The following is a 6431-nucleotide window of genomic DNA, read 5'->3' as shown; positions in this document are numbered from 1 at the left end:
CTTCCTGTCATACACCCTCCATCTCAGACAAACAGCAAGACTCCACCTTCTCTAAATGTGGCTGGCATTTCCCTGTCCCTGAGCATTTCCTGCCCCATTCTTTCCATCCTCGGTCTTTTGGCAACTGTTCACCCAAAGTCTACTAAAGCCTGGGCATTGCACCAGGCACTGGGTTACAAGGATGAATAGATAGGGTTGCTGCTCTCAAGGACATCACAATGGCCACATACACATGGGGCATGCTGTGACAGATGTCAGTATGGGCTACTATGTCAGCACAGAAGGATACTGGAGCAGGATTTCCTGAGAAGGAGCTGTTTAAGCTGGATCATTACTTGAGTTCCATATTACTAGTGAGTACAGCTACCTATCCTCAAAGGCAAGAATCTAGGCTCTGCCCTCTCTCTTCTACTTCCCATTTCTATGTAATAAGCATATAGGACTTGGCCACCGAGAACATCAGGCATCCTCATCCATGCATCGAACTGGATGAGTTATACCTAAGACTGTTCCACATATAAGAGCTATCTGAGATTAGAGAAGAAGGAAATTGGAAGGAAGTAGAAAGCGGCTTACCAGGGCAGCCCTCATGGTGTTGGTGTTGGCATCTTACAATTGTTGTCAAACAAGATGGAAGTTACAGCACTGTCACTGTCCACACATGAGCACACTTGGTTGTTGTCCTGGTGGCAAGGTTACATAATTACAAACCTCGGTCTTTTAATCAACGAACCATTTAAGGATCATTTGAAGAAAAAAATAAATGAGTCCTGGATTCATACCTTCCTGTACGATGAAGAAAGCACCAGTTCTAGAACTTGTAAATGTGTGTCAGGGTCTGGGAAGAAACCCCCAGATCAATGGTGCAGTCCTGTGGGAAGAAATGCTTGTGTTCACTAGTCTTAATTTCACAGAGAGAGGCAATGCCTAGAGAACCATAGACACCAGCAACTCTAAATCAGAGAGCCAATCAGCAGAGCCCACCTTGTGAAGACAATTTAAGAATATCACAACCAACATATTTTGCTTGTATTTTCATTTTAATGTATGCACAAGTATCTAAACAAATCTTAAAGAGCTCTTTCAATAAGGGTAAAATTACAATTCTAAGATATAAAGCATTGTGGTCACAGTTTAATTGGCAGTACTTCTTTCCTCAGAGGTACATAAAATAATGGTGCATCTTAAAATCAATAGTGTCTTAGATGCTATGAAATATGGAGGCTACTTGCTTACCCAGTTAACCCACGGAATCCTAACTGTAATTAAGTTTTCTCTTTATGTATCGCTCCAGTTGAGTTGAAAGCTCCTCCAGTCCATTAGCTCTCCACCTGAGCTCCAGAAATATGTCAGTGCTCTTTGTGTTCTCTGGAAGAGAACAGCAAAATGTGAAAAACTTTAATATTTAATACTGGCCTGTTATCCTCATTTCTGGTTTCAGGAATTAGATGGGAATGACTTCATTGCTCTGCAGGCAACTGTATTGATGGAATGGGCCTCACTCTGTGCAACAGATGTGCTCCCAAAGAATATGTGCTTAATTTAGATTTTTAAAAATTCAATTGTGCTCCCACAGAAAACCAGTTTGCTTAAGACATCACACACACACACACACACACACACACACACACACACAGGCACACACACACACACACACACAGGCACACATACACAATTTCACTTGAGAATCCTACAAACAAGGATCATAAGACTAGTTGGGAGCAGAGCCCAGGTCTGCATGCTGAGTTTCCCGACTCTGGTGGCCACCCCCACTCTTTTGAAGGATAATTATCTCTTTAGATTTATAAACCCAGAGAAATTGAAAACTCTTTCCACGTTACCTCTTAAACATGGGGCAACATGGTGTCACTAACAAGTATGTAATTCATGTATCTACAAGCCTTTGCTATAGGCTTTTGTGTCAAGAAATAGGAAAGTAAAAACGAGATGCTCAGCCTCAAGGAGGGGATTGCAATTGATGGGATTTTCAAAACGAGAAAATGGTCCAGGTCTAAGGAAATGGTGTTCGGTCACAGTATCCTAAGAGTGTTCACTGGAAGGATTTTCTCCTCCTGTCATTCTGAAATCTTAATGGGTTTGAATTGATTCACTGAGCCATGGCACTGAAAGGGAAGAGAAATGTCAAGGCTCCGTGTTTCTAGTCATGCATTTGGGGGCCAGAGCAAAACGCACTTCAGAACTTCTAGGTTTGAATGCATTTCCACCATGAAAAATAAATCATTGCACAAGCCTTTCCAAGCACCTGTAACGTTCCTTCTTGCCCTGGGTCCCTCTCCACGCAGCAGAAGGTGGAGCCTACCTGGTCCCCACTTTCAGGGAGATGACTGTAGGGATGTGGAGGTCATCCCCACACCTAAAGATAAGGGAAAGCCACCTAAGCAGATTTACTATTCCAAGGGGCCTGGGCTGTGGTTGCCATGGAAACAATGTGTCTGATACCATCACACCACAGGCTACGAACACCTTTACTGGGTAGTGGGTAGATGGAGAAAATTGCCAAAGGAACGTACCCAGAGGCCAGTAGGGGTAATAGTGCATCCAGCACACCCTGCAGAAGGCAATAAGACCTCCTTACAGCAGTTCAGACCAGCACCTGGAGGTTGTAGGAGTCACCTAACTGGAAACGTTCTGCTTCTGGCTGGTATGGCCTGGGTGCTCCCTCACTTCACTACACAAATTGCCACTAGTCTGGAGGCCTCTCTGATTGCCTCTGGGGCTCTCTGTTCAAACTAGGGAAGAACTATAAGCAGGGAATCAGAGAAGTGGGTAGAGAAGGATATCAATAGCATGAGGTGTTACATCACTGAGAATGCACAACAACCCAAAGGAAAATACAAAATGGTGTCATTACCTATTCTAGAATTGAGGTCAATGGACCATCAATTAAATTATGTATGTTAATACAAAGCCAGGTGAGGGCACTCTTCCTATACATCCTTACATACTGTTCTAAGATATTCCCTTCTTTTTCTTTATGCAAGTTTTTATCTAAATAACCACAAGGATCTCAGTGTAGTGAGGAAAACACACCCTGAAGGAGAGGAGAGATGCTGGTGATTTAGTGGGGTAGAGACCACATGCGTGTGGGTGGTTGGGGTGTGGAAATAGTGAGGCATTCTTCCAAGGACTGGGGACATGAGCCTGAGTTCCCACCAATTAAAAAAGATGTCACTTTCCCATCTGCCCCAGAACAGCTGTTGAGCTCACACTGCTGAGCAGTGCTGCTCAAAAATCACCTTCCCAACAAGAGTAGAGAAGTGCAGGCAGAAGGGCAGAACACCAGGCACAAAGAGGTCTAAGCCCCACTCCTTCCCCAAGGAGAAGCTTGTTTAAGCTAGAGTTTCAAGTAGTCCACCCCACTGAGAGCTCTGCTCTAGACTCGTACCTGAACCATACAGATCTCTGAGCCAGAGACATCCCATGTCAGTGCTAGCAGAGGAGAACGTGGGGGTCGTCACTCACATTTCTGATTTACAGATTACCTGAGGACTGTCCCAAAGCTGGAGAGCTGAGTTCCATTAACTGGTTCCTTGGTCTGAGGCCAAACTATCAGGCACCACTTCCTTTTAACATGTTGGATTTTCCAACATAGAATTATTTATTCATGAAGTTCCTTAGACCTGAATACTATTCAAGCTTATTCATTTTCTTACCTCCCCTAATAATCTATCATTGGAACTATACATTTGATTCCCAATTATAAACTAAGACTTACATCCAGGGCCCTGATATTGTCTTAGAAATGCAGAGTTGAACCCAAAACAAAGCCAATAAAGAAGGCATCTAAAATTCATTGGCACCACCATGCAGTTTGAGTCTTATTTAAAACAACTATTCATTTTAATGACTGTTCAAGTTTATTTTCATAAAAATGTGTTTTACATAAGCCCCAAAGTTTCATATACAATTAATTCCCTTCACAAAGAAGCTGTGTTTCAAATCCAGAATGGTCATGCTGGTCTCCATGACGGTAGGGCTTGTTTCTTTCAAGTTGTAGTTGCCTTTTTAACACTGTAATTAAGCTTGAGGGAAAAAAAATCATAATGCAAACCAAATAAATCCTGCCCTTCATACAATTATGTATGGTATGTGGTGAGGAAAAAAAATGATCTAGGCTTTGTTCATCTTAAAATACACTTGGCAGCCACTTCACTTAATAAGCTCCTTTCTCTTTCTGAGAACAAGGAAGTCATGAAGTCCAAGCAATAATGGAGGAACGCTGGCACCCCCGGAGGGAAAGGACAACATCCTACAGCAGAGACCTGCAAACAGGGCTTGGAATGCTACTCTGATCCAGCTCCTTCATGATAAGTCTATCTCTCTGGATCTTGCTTTCTTTATTGTTTCTGCCTTTGGTGGACCCTAAAATTTACACAATGAGACAAAGCCCAACAGCAAGAAGGTGCAAACCTTGTTCTCCTGCAGAACCCCACAGTCCTCATGGAGTACCAGACCTCCTGCTGGGTCCAATCTCTCTGACCCTGCCACTCCCTGATCCCATAGGACCTGGCATGAGAGGCTGTCCCACTGGACCTCACAGTGTTCTCTCACTGGGGCTTGTACTCCACACACACATAAGCTTCCTCTGAGTCTGCCTTGACTAGTTCCAATCATGAGTGAGCTGCCGCCTTTTCTTCTTCCCCTTATGTGTTCATAGGCTGGGGAGCACTGGGAGCACTTCCTCACTGTGGCTGAGGAAGCCACAAAATGGGGCAACCCAGATCTATCCACTTATTCCATCCTCATTGCTGACAATCAGAACTTCCAACCTGGACTATTTCAAAGCTTTCCAAGATCCCTACTGTCTTCAAGTTCTGTTTCCTCCAACCCAAAGAGCATTGCAATGGGTGTGAATGTTCTAAACAGCCATCCAACTACATCATGCTTCCTGCTCAGCAACCTTCATCAACACTGGGGATCAAAGTGTGGGCAGACCCTCACACTGACTTTCAAGAGTCTGGGTCCCATCTCTTCTTTTAAGTTAGTGTTTCCAACTTCTTCCTTCCTGTACAGTATTTGAGACACACTGGCCTACTCACTGATCTCTGCCATCTTTGATGGCCTCCATGCCTTTGCTGATGCTTTTTTTCTACTTAGAAGGTCAAGACTACCTGTTTAAATCCTACTAGCCATTCAAGGCTTGGTTCCTTACCACCTCCACCCCATTAAGAACTTTCTTCTTCTCCACACGAGCCCCATAAAAGCCTCATGTAGCCCACTGAGAGCTCTTACTTTGTTTCAACAACAAGCAACCAATGCTCCATGCCCCACCTTGCATGTTAGCCCTCTATGAGGATGTCTTACTTAGCATACAGTCCAAATGCTCCTGGAGGGCAGAAGCTACATCCAATCAATCTATTCCTCCTGCTGGGTAAAGTACTTGCATTTAATAGACAATTAAATATATATTTGTTGACAGAATAACTGAATGAGACACTTCCCCAGAGTTTTGTTTTATAAAGAAGTTTAGAGGGAGAAGTAAATTTGCATACTTTGTTCTGAATTTTGTCTGACACCTTATCACATCAAGGTAGGTAGCAATCCTGTAAGTCTCAGATTAGACGTCACTTCCTACATTAGGTGAGGTTAGGTTCCTCCTATGTACCATCACACACACTCACACACATGTGCATGCACACAAACACACATACACACACACTTGCTCTGAGTGCTGGTACAGGACAGAGGAGGTGGGGAGCTACATTTCCACTCCTGGTTTTTTACTCCATTGGAGGTGAACTTCCACCAGCATCATACTCCTGGCCTCTCTCTCCACCCCTCATTCACCCATGCTGAGTTTATACTGATTCTTACAAAGGGGAAGAAGGAACCATGACCTAGTTAACCTAGCCCTCCTCCCCTCTCTTAGGCGCAAGTTCCCTGCAGGAAGCACATCCCATGCCTGCCTGCTCATCCCCTGGGGCTTTCACTGGGATGCAGACTCTCCTGCTGCAAATGGGAGTCTTGGCCTGACCCAGACTTCCGGGACTAATGGACCAGCTGAACAAACCAAGATTCAGTGTCAGGCAGCCCATTTGCCTAAAGGTGTAAGCTATATTCTCCAATAACAGCTTCCTGTGAATCTCAGTACTGATTTGATTTGCCATCTGCCTTACCCCTTCATCTTGTATCTTGGTTGGCTCAGATCTTGAGTGAGGAAGAGGAGAGTTATCCATTGGACCTTTTAAAACACCTACTTTGTCTTACAATAATTTCTTATTTATCATCAGTGTTCGCTGTGGACCCTCAGCTACGCGAGGACTGGCTCTTCTCTCCTGTTCAACATGTCCAGGGTGCCCAGCCATAACCAGTGTGTGTTGAATGCTAAACTCTAGTGGTTAATTTTAAAAAGTTATTATTGACACTATTGAGAAAAATTAGAAGAAAGAGGGAAAGAAAACAGGGACAGA

The 6431-nt window shown here is 43.9% G+C and overlaps 1 long non-coding RNA gene across 1 annotated transcript; it reads left to right on the top strand.

Annotated features, from left to right (window-relative positions):
* The first annotated feature begins 264 nt into the window (after nt 1-264).
* On the top strand, nt 265-6215 carry LOC122467020. The gene is made up of 2 exons (XR_006292819.1): nt 265-353; nt 4201-6215. It is a non-coding gene; the product is annotated as an uncharacterized LOC122467020 (long non-coding RNA).
* The last annotated feature ends 216 nt before the right edge of the window (nt 6216-6431 follow it).

The sequence above is a fragment of the Prionailurus bengalensis genome, chromosome A3 (genome assembly GCF_016509475.1).
Source record: "Prionailurus bengalensis isolate Pbe53 chromosome A3, Fcat_Pben_1.1_paternal_pri, whole genome shotgun sequence".
Lineage (NCBI taxonomy): Eukaryota > Metazoa > Chordata > Mammalia > Carnivora > Felidae > Prionailurus > Prionailurus bengalensis.
This window is presented reverse-complemented; position numbering and strand designations above follow the sequence as displayed.